A 16,805-nucleotide genomic window follows, 5' to 3' on the forward strand; every position below is an offset into this window, starting at 1 on the left:
TAACAGGTACAGTACCAGTGTGTAATTTAAAAAAGAACGATTTAGTGGCTGGTTGAACTGGCATCTTCTTCACCCTTTTCAATACATCTAGGCCTGGGCCTCCACTGTACGGGGCTCTGTACATAGGTACCAGCAAAACACTGTCACATAAATCACGATATAACTTTTTCCGTTTTACACTCCACAAATATGCACTTGAAAAACGAACACGCAAAAAGGAAACACTCTGAACTATTTCCCGAAAGAAACCACGGACTGGTCCTGGCATTATTTCCGTACCTACAACGAATTCGGGAAGTGATCTTGACAGCCTCATTTGGATCACCGTGCGCAGAAATGGGTCGTTTGTATCTCGAAAGAAGGAGAATCTATTCACCAGTTGACGCAGGAAGAAGTGCGCCAACCCCAGACCACCATCCTTCACGCGCCGGAAGAGATTATCTCGGCTACATCGCTCCCAGCTTGATGCCCACACGAATACAGCGAACACGCGGTGCAGTTTCTGCACATTAATACGAGAGCACTGTAGTACCTGCATTACGTACCAGATCTTTGTCACGAGAAACATGTTGCACGCTGTAGCTCTCGCGAATATTGACAAGTAACAGGCGTTCCATCGGTCGGCTTTTTCTTTTAGTTGTTTTGTCCGCTCCTTCCAGTACTCGCTACTGTCCTTGTAGGCATCAAGGGGTGCTCCAAGGTACTTCACTGGCGTCGTGACCCAGTTTACGTTCGAAAAGTGGTCTGGTGTAGACGCCCATCTTCCATGCCAAAACCCCAAACATTTCTGCCAGTTAACGTAGCTGTTAATGACGTTACCAAACTTTTTGACGATATTCACAGTATTCAATACACTTTGTTTGTCCTTACAGCACACAGCCACATCGTCAGCGTATGCCAGTAGCTTCACTTCTGCTGATTGAAGACTAAACCCCTTAATACATTCATTTTCAATGATGGCCAGACATAGCGTTTCTATGTAGACACAAAACAGGAGTGGACTGAGTGGACAACCCTGGCGAACGGAGCGCTTCACTTTAATGGGGGCCCCCAACATCTGATTAACTATAAGTCTGGTATAGCGGCTCCGGTACGCCATGGTCACCCCTTCAGTGATTATGTGGCCAAAATTAACGTGTTCAAGGATGGTAAGCAATATGTCGTGAGAAACACAATCAAACGCCTTCTCCAAGTCTAGCTGGAGGATGGCTACTGCATCGCACATGGCGTCACAACACTCCAGCACACACTTCATTTTATGGATGTTAGTGAAAATGGTTCTTCCACGAATACCACACGTCTGGTGTGGGCCGACTACTTCCTGAATAACTGACTGGACCCGTCGTGCCAACACCTTCATCAATATTTTGTAGTCGCAGTTAGTAAGCGCTATGGGTCTGTAGGAGGAAAGTTGCTTGAGTTTTTCGGTCTCTTCTGTTTTCGGTATTAGTACTGTATGGGACTGGCCAAAGGATGGTGGAAGTATTTTCAGTTCATATGCTTCCTTGAAAACTGCTGTTAAGATAGGAGCTAGGTGGCTTTTGAACGATTTGTACCATGCGGCACAAAGACCGTCTGGACCTGGCGACTTCCCAGGATTCAGGTCTTCGATGGCTTTCATCACTTCATGTTCTGTTAATGGTCGTTCTAAGGTTTCTTTAACCTCACTCGACAGCTGTGGGATTCGTTGCAAAAATAATTTCTTGAAATCGTGCATGTTGACAGGCCTGAATGTAAAAAGTTCTTTGTAATGCTCAAAGAAAGCACGCCCTATATTATTGTTATCCGTTAATACCACCCCTTCATATTCGATAGCCTCAATCTGCTTACGTCTCAAGTGCTTTTTTTCTAACCCCAGTGCTCTTTTCGTTGGCGTTTCCCCGCATGATAGCCTTTCTGCTCTGGCGCGCACTAGCGCACCTCGGAAGCGATCTTCGTCGAATACCTCGAGCTTCTTCTTAACGGCGCGCATATCTTGTTGATAGGCGCCAGGTTGCATGCATTCAAGCTTCGCAAATTTTTCTAGCAATGTTGTTAAATCCTTTTCTCTGGCCTTTTGTTCATATCGCAGTACGCTACTTCTTTCGATTGCCTTCAATTTAATGCTTTGCTTCAGCAACTCCCATTCCTCACCAAATTTCGTAGAACTGTCTGTTCCAAAAGAATTCAGAGTAGCCACTACATTTTCGTTAAAAGTTTCATCCCGTAACAGCTCTGCATTCAATTTCCACAGTTCCCAGACGAACTTGTTTCGTTCTTTCTTCCTGCCCACCGTGCATTTTACCAGGCAGTGGTCAGAATATGATATGGCCGTAACTGTGTAGCACTGGCATTTTTCAACTAAATCATATGAAAGATAGATACGGTCTAAGCGTGCGTGACTTGTGCCCTGAAAGTGAGTGTAGCTTACGTCTCCGTGACCGCGAAAACATTCTGCGATATCTTCTCATTCGAATTCGTGTGTGATCTGCGCCAGGATATCACTACTTTTGTCACAAACCACGCGACGCGTAGACCTATCCTCAGCTTTCAATACGCAGTTGAAGTCGCCTACACAGGCTATCATATTTTGCACATGTAAATGATGCTTTAAACTCAAAAAGAAATTTGCCCTCTCTTGCACAGTATTAGGCGCATAAATGCAAAACACGCGCCATTGGACATTACAATAGCTGAAGTCACAAAAGACAAGTCGACCAGAAGTACAGGAGAAATAACCATCTATAACAAGACCAGGGAGCTTCCTCACGAACAGCACACACCCTGCCGAAGTCCCTAAGGCGTGGCTCACTACCGTATAGTAGTTAAACGTGAACCTTTGCACCATGCTCCCGGTCTCCTCCTCGCCGTCTACCTTGGTTTCTTGCACGGCTAAAACGTCGAGGTAGTGGTCCACTAGTAGTCTGTAAACCTGACTCTGTTTCCTTTTGGCGGCCAGACCTCGAACGTTTAGCGTGCCGAGGCTAAGCGACGGGTTGGTAGCCATTATTGGTGAAAACCGGAGGGGAGAAGGCCCGGAGCATGGTGCTCACCTTAACGTCTAGCTGACCGCTAGACGCCTCCGTGGCCATCCGGCGGCCGTCGCCCGGGTTCCTCTTTGGTCGGCTTCGGGGTAAGCCTACGGTCAGTCTCCAAGTTCGGCTTAGGCTTGAGGGTGGAGCGCCTTCCAGGTAGCGTCTTAGCGGGTGGTGCCTCGGAGTCACCGCCAGCCTTTCCGTCGACTTTCTCCTCGTGCTGCAGGGATCTCTTGACCGGTGCCGAGACGGATTCGACGCGGGCGCTAGCAGGGGTCGCGTTGTCGTCCGCCTCTGCCTGCGTTGCATCCGTAGCTGGCTGGTGGCTCTCATTTTCATGCGGGGCCGTCTTCACGCTCTCGACTGTAGCTGCTGGTTCTTTGGGGGGAGGGATATTCCTTCCTCCTTCGGCTTGCTTGGTCGTCACGCCGGTTTCTGCCGCCACTTTGCCGTTTCCAGCTCCCGTGGCCGCTTCCTCCGCCTCGGTCACGTCCATTACATGGTCTAACGTCGACGGCTCGCTCTCCGCCGAACCCGCGGCTACTGCGTATGAACGCACACAGTCCAGGTCGTTGTGTCCAAAAAGCCTGCACCGCGAGCAACGGGGAACCTTGCATTCACGACGAACGTGGCCAGAGCCTCGGCAGCGCAGGCACTGCATGGGACGTCCTGGGGCTACCACCAGCGCAAGCTCGCCGGCGACGCGGATCTGGTGGGGCAGGTCATCGACTTTCATTCCTGCCTTCAGCTGCAGCAGCACTGCTCGGGTCGTCGAGCCCTTGTCGGAAACGCCATCCACTCGCCAGCGCTCCCGGGTCACTTCCGTCACCTTGCCGAAGGAGGCCAGCGCGGTCTTGACGTCTTCGTCGTCCACCCCATGCAGAAGCCAGTGGATACGAAGCTTCACCTGTTGTTCCTTGGGGTCGATGACCAGGCAGCGACGCCCCTTCACCTGCAGCTCCTTCAGGGCCGCCAGCTTTTCGGCAGCCTCGGCTGTCTTCATCGTCACCGCCCATACATGGTTGATTTGGTATGCTCCAAGGGCGACGACGCCAGAGAGCATACCAACAGCTTGAAGCGCGTCTCGAAAATCTTCTACACGAAACGGGCGAACACGAGCGTCGCCGTGCAAAAAAACTGTGTTCAAAACAATACGTCCTGTAGGTAGGCGAGGCAAAATTATCTGGTAATCTTTATCTTCTTCCGTCGAAAGCCTGTTGCCGCGGCTAACAGCCGCATATGCCGCTCCATTGGAGCCCATGATCCCGCGATCCGTTCAGCTCGGGAGCCGGAAGCAGAATGCGACTATACCACCGACGCGTGTTTTCGGTTGTTCCAACCAGTCTTACTTCAGTTGTTATTTGCAACAAGTGTGTCGACACAGCCGGAATAAAATGACGCCCAGCTCACGGAATGGATTTAACAGGCAGATGCATTGCCTTCGCATTATGGTAATCTAGGAGTGTATTTCTTTTATTTTTCTAACGATAGAACGCCGCTTTTACTACGAATAAAAGAAAAGGTCAATTTCACACATGCCAACTGATAATGTGCATAGATACGAGGAGCTTATGTGTGGGCATGTGCACAAAATATTTGCGTCGGCCGGGGAATGGAACCCGCGTGAAATGCTTAAAGGCAGCTATGCTAACCACTATACCACTGACGCGTGTTCTCGGTTGTTCCAAGCAGTCTTACTTCAGTTGTTAATTGCAACAAGAGTGTCGACACAGCCGGAATAAAATGACGCGCAGCGCACGGAATGGATTTAACAGGCAGATGCATTGCCTTCGCATTATGGTAATCTAGGAGTGTATTTCTTTTTTTTCTAACGATAGAACGCCGCTTTTACTACGAATAAAAGAAAAGGTCAATTTCACACATGCCAACTGATAATGTGCATAGATACGAGGAGCTTATGTGTGGGCATGTGCACAAAATATTTGCGTCGGCCGGGGAATGGAACCCGCGTGAAATGCTTAAAGGCAGCTATGCTAACCACTATACCGCCGACGCGTGTTTTCGGTTGTTCCAAGCAGTCTTACTTCAGTTGTTAATTGCAACAAGAGTGTCGACACAGCCGGAAAAAAATGACGCCCAGTGCACGGAATGGATTTATTAGGTAGATGCAGGGTCTTCACATTATGGTAATCTAGGAGTGTATTTGTTTTTTTTTTCTAACGATAGAACGCCGCTTTTACGACGAATAAAAGGAAAGGTCAATTTCCCACATGCCAACTGATAATGTGCATAGATACGAGGAGCTGACATTTGGGCATGTGCACAAAATATTTGCGTCGGCCGGGAATCGAACCCGGGTCAACTGCTTGCAAGGCAGCTATGCTAACCACTATACCACCGACGCGTGTTTTCGGTTGTTCCAACCAGTCTTACTTCAGTTGTTATTTGCAACGAGAGTGTCGACACAGCCGGATAAAATGACGCCCAGCGCACGGAATGGATTTAACAGGCAGATGCATTGCCTTCGCATTATGGTAATCTAGGAGTGTATTTCTTTTTTTTCTAACGATAGAACGCCGCATTTACCACGAATAAAAGAAAAGGTCAATTTCACACATGCCAACTGATAATGTGCATAGATACGAGGAGCTTATGTGTGGGCATGTGCACAAGATATTTGCGTCGGCCTGGAATCGAACCCGGGTCAACTGCTTGGAAGGCAGCTATGCTAACCACTATACCACCGACGCTTTTTTTTCTTTATTGCTTGTTTTATAACGAATACACGATTCACAGCTATTCTCCGCTGCGATTACAAAACAAAAAAGACAGTTCAATGTGCGGGTGTACGTTGTCGATTAATTTTGGTTTAAAAAGGGTGAATGTTTCCAAGCTGTTCAAATGCTGTTAACCACTCAGGTGGTTCGCTGAGCGCTTTAAACGCTTCGCGAATGTACAATACATTTACAGCCAAATATTCTTTGGCCGGTTTTGCGTCAACATCCTCATTACGCACCGCCATTCGTGTTTTCCACACGCTGTGCATGCAGAGTAACATCACCATATCACATGGCACGCCTTCTGTCTCTTCAAACGGTAAAAAACGGATTCCAATAGGTGCTAAAGGAAATTCTTTTTTTAGTGTCCTTTGTAGAATGTCCCAAAGGAAGACTGAGTCCCTGCACTCCAGAAAAATATGCTCCATTGTCTCCGGTTTCTGACATATCTGGCAATTCACACTCCAGGGTACAAAGATCCCCTTCTCCTGCAGCCATGGCTTGACAGGAAGCGTGCCAGTGTGTAGCATGAAAAAAAAAAGTTTTTGTTGTTGCTCTTACAGGCATTTTCTTAACTCTTTTTAAGACATTCTGCTCACGCCCCAGTGCATATACTGCACGGTATATTGGTACTGGACACATGATATTAACTAAATCTCGGTATAATCGCTTTCTTGCGACTCTGTTCAGGTATTCCAAAGAAAAGTGTACTTTTAGAAAACGGAAAGAGCTTATCACTTCAAACAAAAAACCTCGGACAACCACTGATGCCATACGACGTCACAACATGTTCTGGCAGTGCGTCACCTAATCGCGTCTGGATAACGCACCGCAAAAAACAATCGCTTTCCTCACGCAAGAACATGAAACGCGACACTACTTATTTCAAAAAGAAATGCGACAAACCCAACCCTCCTTTCTGCACAGCGTGAAACAGCTTCAGACGACTCGTGCGCTCCCATCCTGATCCCCACACGAACATAGCAAAAACCCTGTGCAACTTTTGTACACACACTCGGGATATACATAAAACTCGCAACATGTAAAACACTTTAGCGACAAGAAATAAATTGCAGACAGTGGCTCTCGTGAATATTGACAGATTCTTGCCTCCCCACTTCGTTGTTTGTGCTTTAGCCCGCTCAGTTTGTTCAGTCCATTGCGTCGTGGTATCGCGATAGTATTCCAAAGGAACACCAAGATAACTGGTTGGCGTATCTGTGAACGGTACTGTTTGTAACACTGCAGGCCGGCTGTCCCATTCACCGTGCCAGAAGCCTAAGCTTTTTGGCCAGCTTATGGCACTCCCCGTTAGACTGCAAAACTTTCTTGCATCCTTGACTGCCACCCGAATGCTCTCTTGGTCAATGCAGAAAAGTGCGATGTCATCTGCGTAAGCTAGTATTTTTACTTCCTGAGTTAAAAGACGGTAGCCTCGAATGTTTTCGTTTTCTCGTACCTTCAAACAGAAAGGTTCAAGAAAAATCGCAAAAAGTAAGGGCCACAAAGGGCACCCCTGGCGCACACTGGATAATACTGGTATATTTTCGCTGAGTCTTTTATTGATTATAAGGTGAGCGGAATAGTTCTCATAAGCCATGGCTACTCCGTCCTGAATCACTTCGCCTAAATTAATGTGTTTTAGCAGGGCAAGAAGTATGCTGTGAGCAACCCTGTCAAAAGCTTTTTCTAGGTCTAACTGAACCATTGCTACACATTCGAGGTTCGCATCACAGCATTCCAATATACTCCTAGCGATGTGTATATTCGACAATATTGTTCTATTCCTGATACCGCATGTACTATACCACCGACGCGTGTTTTCGGTTGTTCCAACCAGTCTCACTTCAGTTGTTATTTGCAACAAGAGTGTCGACACACCCGGAATAAAACGACGCCCAGCGCACGGAATGGAATTAACAGGCAGATGCATTGCCTTCGCATTATGGTAATCTAGGAGTGTATTTCTGTTTTTTTTTCTAACTATACAACGCCGCTTTTACCACGAATAAAAGAAAAGGTCAATTTCACACATGCCAACTGATAATGTGCAGAGATACAAGGAGCTGACGTGTGGACATGTGCGCAAAATATTTGCGTCGGCCGGGAATGGAACCTGGGTTAACTGCTTGGAAGGCAGCTATGCTAACCACTATACCACCAACGCGTGTTTTCGGTTGCTCCTACCAGTCTTACTTCAGTTGTTATTTGCAACAAGAGTGTCGACACACCCGGAATAAAACGACGCCCAGCGCACGGAATGGATTTAACATGCAGATGCATTGCCTTCGCATTATGGTAATCTAGGAGTGTATTTCCTTTTTTTAGAGCGCAGCTCTTTGGCGTCCGTTCCTGGGTTTCGCGTCGTCGTCGGCGTTGTCGTCGGCCTCGTAACCAGCTCCGCCCCCCTTTCATCCCCCCAGCGCTAGCAGCGACCGACTGATACCGCTGGATGCCGCTGACGCCGCTAGACAGTCAAGATAACGTGACTGCAAAGAACACCGTCGCCGCCATGCAGAAAGAGGAGGAAAGGGTCCCCCCCCTGTTCTTGTGTGGCGGATAGGGTGCTCTTCAGTTGCCGACGCGCCGGTTATTTCACGTAGGCCCCGGCACTTCGACGAATACGTGACCACCTTCCCACGGCTAGACCTGGTTCTTAGCGCTGCGGAAGCGAGGGTATCATATTTTTTGTGTCGGCATCGGCGGCGTTGTCCCTGAAACCAACTCCGCAGCTGGGGTTGACTCACTATCGGCGTCAGCGGCATCAGTCAGTCGCTGCTATCTCTTCCTTCCTCCCTTTATCGTGTTGTCCGCTTGCTGCGCGCGCTTCTGCCCCCATCGTTTGCCGCTGGGTGTACACGCCGACCCCCTCCCCCCTCTTCCTGCGAGTCTCCGGTTGTCAAAGCGCCGGCTCGAACTTAATTCCTTTCTTCGCTCCTCCTCCAATGCAACCCCTGTGCGGTGGCAATCAGAGAGCCAGATCGGTGGCGGCGGATCTGTATATGTGCACCGCCCGAGCCGAAATTGCCGCTGCCGTTCGCCCTGTGCGGTGGCAATGAGAGAGGCAGATCGGTGGCGGCGGATCTGTATATGTGCACCGCCCGAGCCGAAATTGCCGCTGCCGTTCGCCACTGCGAAATTATCTGCCAGTTCTTTCTGAGCCATGAGCGAGACGACCGATGGAAATCCTCCGTCTGCTGCTGCTGCTGCTGCTGCTGCTAAACGAGCTGCCAGAGCAGAGGCCCAGCGCCGTCGCCGTCAGAATCCAGAGGTGCGTGCCGCCGAAGTAGAAGCTTACCTAGTGGAGTCTTTGTTAAAGGAATACGTGTGAAAAATAAAAAAAAAATTCTGTGATAGCGCATACATGTGTTGCTCGATTTCTTTGCCTCAATCTATCGAAAAGGTGAAACAGCTTACTTGCTGCGCTCAAATTTCGCATTAGGAAGTAGCGTAATCGTCGGTAATTTTTTTTCTAACGATAGAACGCCGCTTTTACCACGAATAAAAGAAAAGGTCAATTTCACACATGCCAACTGATAATGTGCATAGATACGAGGAGCTGACGTGTGGGCATGTGCACAAAATAATTGCGTCGGCCGGGAATCGAACCCGGGTCAACTGCTTGGAAGGCAGCTATGCTAACCACTATACCACCGACGCTTTTTTTTTTATTTATTGCCGGTCTCCGACATTACTCAGACGGTACAGTTAGCACACACTTGTGTATCACAAATTCCAACCGTTGGAGGAGGAAAAAAAAACGGAAGGTGCGTAAGGAAAGAAACCGCACAATAAAGCCGTCTGTCCATATTGGACTGGCTTTGTCATACTAAAATTGCTTCATGGCTGTCAGGGGTTCTAGCCTCGACAGCCAATCCGGTACACATTCTTGTATTTTATGGATTTCAATAAATCGCGACATACATTCCTTGAAGTAAGCACGAGCTGGCCTAGCATCAGGATCGCAATGGTACCCTGCCATACGAGCCCGCCATATACAGTGTAGAGCATTTAACATAACAAAGTCATAGGGAACCCCGTCGTCATCTTTAATGGCCAGATACCTGATACCTTGGGGGTCCACCGGCAGCTCTTTCTTCAGGGTTCGCTTTAGGACGTCCCAGAAGAAAACTGCCGCCCAGCAATGTAGGAAAACGTGATCTATATTTTCGGGCTTCTTGCATATCAAGCAGTGCGACCCCCAAGGTACGAGACAACCCCGTTCCTCCAGAAACGTCTTCACGGAGAGCGTTCCTGTGTGTAGCTTAAACAAAGAAGGTCTTTACCCCTGGTGGCACCTGCATCTGTTTTACTCTTTTAAGTACATCCTGTCCTGGCCCTCCACTGTATATGGCTCTGTATAAGGGCACTGGGAAAACAATGTCGCATACATCTCTATACAATGTTTTCCTTTTCACATCACAAAGGTAATCATTTGTAAAACGAACAGAAAGGAAGCGTACACTGTCAACAACTTCCTTGAAATAACCACGCAGAGTTCCAGTCAAATTTGCCGTGCTAACAACATGTGCCGGCAAAGCGTTACTCAACCTTAGCTGACATACAGCGCGCAGAAAAGGATCGCGAACATCGCGAAAAAACAAAAATCGGTTTACAACTTGACGAACAAAAAGATGCGCCAGGCCCACACCCCCATCCTTCACTCTTCTGAACAAATTTGTTCGGCTGCACCTTTCCCATGTTGATCCCCAGATGAAAACTGCGAACACTCTGTGCAGCCTTTGCACATTTACTCTAGAACAATACAGCGTTTGCAAGACGTATATAACTTAGTAATAAAAAACACGTTACAAATTGTCGCTCTTGCAAAAATGGACAGGTTAGTACTTTTCCATTTGTCTACTTTTTCTTTCAGTTCCTTGGTTTGGTTCCTCCAGTATTCGTCGCTGCTATTATACCTGTCGAGGGGAACACCCAGATACCTGGTCGGAGTTTTCACCCAGTTCACGTTCGCGAAATAGTCGGGTGCAGAAAACCAGTCCCCGTGCCACAGGCCTAGCGATTTGCCCCAGTTTACTCTGCTACCCGTTACGGCGCAGAAATGTTGTACTACAGATATGGTTTCCGTTACACTTGGTTTGTCAGTGCAACACACTGCAATGTCATCTGCATATGCGAGCAACTTCACTTCGGTCGCTGCCAATCTGAAACCACGTATTCCGTCATTTTCATTAATTGCTACACACATTGCTTCTACGTAGATAGCCAATAATAGCGGACTGAGGGGGCAGCCTTGGCGCACTGAACGCCTGATGTTAATGGGGGCCCCCAGACACTTGTTAACAATTAATCTTGTTGTGCAGTTCTGGTACGCCAAGGCCACGCCCTCAGTGATGATGGAACCGACATTAACATGATCTAAGATGGCAAACAAAATAACGTGAGCGACACAATCGAACGCTTTCTCTAGGTCGAGCTGAAGTACTGCAACACGGCCACCGATGACGTCACAGCACTCGAGCACACATCGCATCTTATGGATGTTTGAAAAAATAGATCGCCCTTTGATGCCACAAGTTTGATGGTCTGCGACTATTTCCTTGATGACGCCTTGAAGCCTGCTAGCTAAAACCTTCATAAATATTTTATAATCGACGTTTGTTAGTGAAATCGGTCTGTAGGATGACACAAATCTGAGTTTGTCTATTTGATCGCTCTTCGGTATTAGAATGGTGTGCGTTTTTCCAAAGGAAGGTGGTAATGATTTCTTTTCGTATGCGTCATTAAATACATGGGCAAGCAAAGGCGCCAGCTCTCTTTTAAAAGCTTTATATAGACCCGCGCTGAGTCCCTCAGGTCCCGGTGATTTACCCAAGTTCAAATCGTCGATTGCCTTTTCGACTTCTCTCTCCCTTATTTTTTCCTCTAATCGCTTTTTTACGTCATCGCTCAAACGTGGCATGCGATGCAGAAAACCTGCTTTAAAACCCTCAACATTCGCTTCCTGAAATGCGAAGAGCGAGTGATAGTACTCAAAGAAGGCGCGCTGAATGCTATCACTGTCTTCAACGACATTCCCATTCACTAAAATCTGCTCAACATGGTTTCTTCGTCCATACGCCTTCTCAAGACCCAGCGCCCTTTTAGTGGGCGTCTCCCCTGCCGCGAGTGCATCCGCTCGTGCTCGCACGATGGCTCCTTGATAGCGTTCCTTGTCAAACAGTTCAAGTTTTTCTTTGACGTTTCGCACATCGTCTTTGTACGCACCAGGCTCTTTGCACTCAAGCGTTAGCAGCTGCCCAAGCAGTGTTCTGAAACCCTTTTCTTTCATTTCCTTCTCGAATTTTTTACAACTGGATCTTTCTATTGCTTTCATTTTAATCTTTTCTTTAAAACATTCCCACTTCTCGACGATTGTTCCCGCAGCATCACATTGAACTTCATTAATCGCATCCCGTACTACCTGTAAAAAGGGCTGGTCATTTAGTAACAAGGCATTCAGTTTCCACATATCCCACTTAAATACATGTCGCTTTTTCATTATACCTACGTTACATTTCACAAGGCAGTGATCTGAAAACGACACTGGTACTACACAGTAACCGTGGCATCTTGGAATCATATCCAATGAAATGTACATTCGGTCCAAACGCGCATGGCTGCTGCCCTGAAAACGTGTAAAAGTCACTTGACGCCCCCCTTCCAGACATTCATAAACATCATCGAGTTCATTTTCATTAATTAAATTTGATAACACTTCACTGCTTCGGTCACGCACACCTGCATTATTGACTCTGTCTCCAGTACTCAACACACAATTAAAGTCCCCTAACATCATCACGCGCATATTACAACAAACATATCGTGAAAGGTTCGAAAAAAAACGGGCGCGCTCATCTTCTGAATTCGGCGCATATACGCATATGATGCGGAACTCTGAATCACCCATAACAATATCACAAAGAACAATCCTTCCTGACTGACACGAAAAAATGCTCTGAATCTGCAGTCCAGGCAGCTTCTTCACAAGAAGAACGCACCCTCCAGCCGTGCCTACAGCATGGCTAACCACCGCAAAATACCTAGTCGTGAAACGTCGCACCATGCTCCCGGTCTCCTCCTCTCCTTCAACCTTAGTTTCCTGGACGGCTAGTACGTCTATGTCGTGGTCAGTGACCAAACGTAGGACCTGACTTTGCCTACGACTAGCCGCCAGCCCTCTCACGTTTAATGTGGCAATCCTCAGGGACGGTATTTGAGCCATCTTGATCTAAACGAAAAGTAAAGTAGGCCCGGAGCATGGTGCTTACCGCTCACGACTAGCCATCGGCTAGCCGCCTCCGGGACCTCCCGGTTTGTTGGTGTCCTTAGACGTGGCCGCTTTGTCGGCAGGCTTCCTTTCAGGCGGTACATTGGGCTTTGGCTTGTAGCGCATCCGCCTCCCATGAGGCGTCTTCGTCGGTGGTCCCTCACTGGTGCTGGGTGCCCGATCCTCGCGGTCCTTCGTCTGGTCGTGGGTGCGCTTGACGGAGGCAGCAAGAGCCCCAGTACGGTCGTCGTCGGTGACGCCCTCGTCCTGTTGCATTGCGGTCGCGTCGTCAGGTGCGTCTTCACTGACGCTTCCCGTCGCCTGCCCCTCAGTCGTAGCGACCTGTTCCGCCTTACTCGGTTTCTGGGTAGCCTCAGCCGCCTTTCCGTCCACTTCCAGAGTCGTCGACCCACTAGTTGTAGCTGTCGAGACCGTGTCACCGGTTCCTTTAGCCGCATCCTCCGCCTCGGCCACGTCCATCACGTGCTCTGCCGCCACGTCAATAGCTGGTGAGCCTGTCACAGCGGCATAAGACTTCACGCAGTCCGCGTCAACGTGGCCGAAACGTCTGCACCGGGAACAGCGGGGGACTCTGCACTCTCGGCGGACGTGTCCCGTGCCGTGACAGCGCAGGCACTGCATCGGTCGACCGGCAACGACGACCAAGGCCAACTCGCCGCCGACGCGGATTTGATGAGGAAGGTCCTCAACCTTCACGCTGCCCTTCAGTTTGAGGAGGACGGTCCTGGTCGTTGAGGTCTTGGTCCCCATGCCGTCCACGCGCCACCGCTCACGGCTCACCTCCTCCACCTTGCCGAAAGCCGCGAACGCCGTCCGGACGTCCTCGTCGGCAACGCCGTACAACAACCAGTGAAGCCTAATCTACACTTGCTGGTCCTGCGGGTCAACGATGACGCACCGTCGTCCCTTAACTTGTAGTTCCTTAAGGTCCAGCATCCTTCTTGTGGCAGTCGCCTCGCTGAGGGTCACTGCCCAGACGTGGTTGATCTGGTACGCCCCTATGCATACCACGTCAGGCAAGAGTCCCGTCGGCAGTAGGGCGTCTCTAAAATCCTCGAACTTGTAAGGTCTGGCGCGAACATCACAGTGCAAAAATACGGTGTTAATCACCACTTGTCCTTTAGGCAGTTGCGGCAAAATAAAGGCATATTCCTTATCGTCACTCAGCCTGTTTCCGCGGCCAAAAGTAGCCGCTGTCGCTGCTCCACTGGAGCCCATGATTCTGCTGACCGCTCAGCTCGGCTGCCGGAAGCAGAATGACTATACCACCGACGCGTGTTTTCGGTTGTTCCAACCAGTCTTACTTCTGTTTTTATTTGCAACAAGAGTGTCGACACAGCCGGAATAAAATGACGCCCAGCGCACGGAATGGATTTAACAGGCAGATGCATTGCCTTCGCATTATGGTAATCTAGGAGTGTATTTCTTTTTTTTTTCTAACGATAGAACGCCGCTTTTACCACGAATAAAAGAAAGGGTCAATTTCACACATGCCAACTGATAATGTGCATAGATACGAGGAGCTTATGTGTGGGCTTGTGCACAAAATATTTGCGTCGACCGGGAATCGAACCCGGGTATACTGCTTGGAAGGCAGCTATGCTAACCAGTATACCACGGACGCGTGTTTTCGGTTGTTCACACCAGTCTTACTTCAGTTGGTTATTGCAGCAAGAGTGTCGACAGAGCCGGAATAAAATGACGCCCAGCGCACGGAATGGATTTAACAGGCAGATGCATTGCCTTCGCATTATGGTAATCTAGGAGTGTGTTTCTTTTTTTTTCTAACGATAGAACGCCGCTTTTACCACGAATAAAAGAAAAGGTCAATTTCACACATGCCAACTGATAATGTGCATAGATACGAGGAGCTTATGTGTGGGCATGTGCACAAAATATTTGCGTCGGCCGTGAATCGAACCCGGGTCAACTGCTTGGAAGGCAGCTAGGCTAACCACTATACCACCGACGCGTGTTTTCGGTTGTTCCAAGCAGTCTTACTTCAGTTGTTATTTGCAACAAGAGTGTCGACACAGCCGGAATAAAATGACACCGAGCACACGGAATGGATTTAACAGGCAGATGCATTGCCTTCGCATTATGGTAATCTAGGAGTGTATTTCTTTTTTTTTCTAACGATAGAACGCCGCTTTTACCACGAATAAAAGAAAAGGTCAATTTCACACATGCCAACTGATAATGTGCATAGATATGAGGAGCTTATGTGTGGGCATGTGCGCAAAATATTTCCGTCTGCCGGGAATCCAACCCGGGTCAACTGCTTGGAAGGCAGCTATGCTAACCACTATACCACCGACGCGTGTTTTCGGTTGTTCCAACCAGTCTTGCTTCAGTTGTTAATTGTAACGAGAGTGTCGACACAGCCGGAATAAAATGACGCCCAGTGCACGGAATGGATTTATTATGCAGATGCAGGGTCCTCGAATTATGGTAATCCAGGAGTGTATTTCTCTTTTTCTAACGATAGAACGCCGTTTTTACCACGAATAAAAGAAAAGGTCAATTTCACACATGCCAACTGATAATGTGCATAGATACGAGGAGCTTATGTGTGGGCATGTGCACAAAATATTCGCGTCGACCGGGAACCGAACCCGGGTCAACTGCTTGGAAGGCAGCTATGCTAAGCACTATACCACCGACGCGTGTTTTCGGTTGTTCCAAGCAGTCTTACTTCAGTTGTTATTTGCAACAAGAGTGTCGACACAGCCGGAATAAAATGACGCCCAGCGCACGGAATGGATTTAACAGGCAGATGCATTGCCTTCGCATTATGGTAATCTAGGAGCGTATTTCATTTTTTTTCTAACGATAGAACGCCGCTTTTACCACGAATAAAAGGAAAGGTCAATTTCCCACATGCCAACTGATAATGTGCATAGATACGAGGAGCTGACATGCGGGCATGTGCACAAAATATTTGCGACGGCCGGGAATCGAACCCGGGTCAACTGCTTGGAAGGCAGCTGTGCTAACCACTATACCACCGACGCCTGTTTTCGGTTGTTCCAAGCAGTCTTACTTAAGTTGTTAATTGCAACGAGAGTGTCGACACACCCGGAATAAAATGACGCCCAGTGCACGGAATGGATTTAACAGGATGGATTGCCTTCTCATTATGGTAATCTAGGAGTGTATTTCTTTTTTTTTTCTACCGATAGAACGCCGCTTTTACCACGAATAAAAGAGAAGGTCAATTTCACACATGCCAACTGATAATGTGCAGAGATACAAGGAGCTGACGAGTGGGCATGTGCACAAAATATTTGCGTCGGCCGATAATCGAACCCGCATGAACTGCTTAAAGGCAGCTAGCTAACCACTATACCACCGACGCGTGTTTTCAGTTGTTCCAAGTAGTCTTACTTCAGTTGTTAATTGTATCGAGAGTGTCGACACAGCCGGAATAAAATGACGCCCAGTGCACGGAATGGATTTATTAGGCAGATGCAGGGTCTTCGCATTATGGTAATCAAGGAGTGTATTTCTTTTTTTTCTAACGATAGAACGCCGCTTTTACCACGAATAAAAGAAAAGGTCAATTTCACACATGCCAACTGATAATGTGCATAGATACGAGGAGCTGACATGTGGGCATGTGCACAAAATATTTGCGTCGGCCGGGAATCGAACCCGGGTCAACTGCTTGGAAGGCAGCTATGCTAACCACTATACCACCGTCGCTTTTTTTTTCTTTATTGCCTGCTTAGACATTAACACACAAAAAAAAACAAATCCATA

The 16,805-nt window shown here is 48.2% G+C and overlaps 4 non-coding genes across 4 annotated transcripts; all 4 read right to left on the bottom strand.

Moving 5' to 3' along the window:
- Nucleotides 1–5,307: 5,307 nt before the first annotated feature.
- Nucleotides 5,308–5,379, bottom strand: TRNAA-UGC (transfer RNA alanine (anticodon UGC)). Its single transcript has one exon. It is a non-coding gene; the product is annotated as a tRNA-Ala (tRNA).
- Nucleotides 5,380–9,340: 3,961 nt separating this feature from the next.
- TRNAG-UCC (transfer RNA glycine (anticodon UCC)) lies at nucleotides 9,341–9,412 on the bottom strand. The gene has a single exon. It is a non-coding gene; the product is annotated as a tRNA-Gly (tRNA).
- A 6,573-nt stretch (nucleotides 9,413–15,985) lies between these two features.
- TRNAG-UCC (transfer RNA glycine (anticodon UCC)) lies at nucleotides 15,986–16,057 on the bottom strand. The gene has a single exon. It is a non-coding gene; the product is annotated as a tRNA-Gly (tRNA).
- A 619-nt stretch (nucleotides 16,058–16,676) lies between these two features.
- On the bottom strand, nucleotides 16,677–16,748 carry TRNAG-UCC (transfer RNA glycine (anticodon UCC)). The gene has a single exon. It is a non-coding gene; the product is annotated as a tRNA-Gly (tRNA).
- Nucleotides 16,749–16,805: the final 57 nt, after the last annotated feature.

Source organism: Dermacentor variabilis, chromosome 11, assembly GCF_050947875.1.
Source record: "Dermacentor variabilis isolate Ectoservices chromosome 11, ASM5094787v1, whole genome shotgun sequence".
NCBI lineage: Eukaryota > Metazoa > Arthropoda > Arachnida > Ixodida > Ixodidae > Dermacentor > Dermacentor variabilis.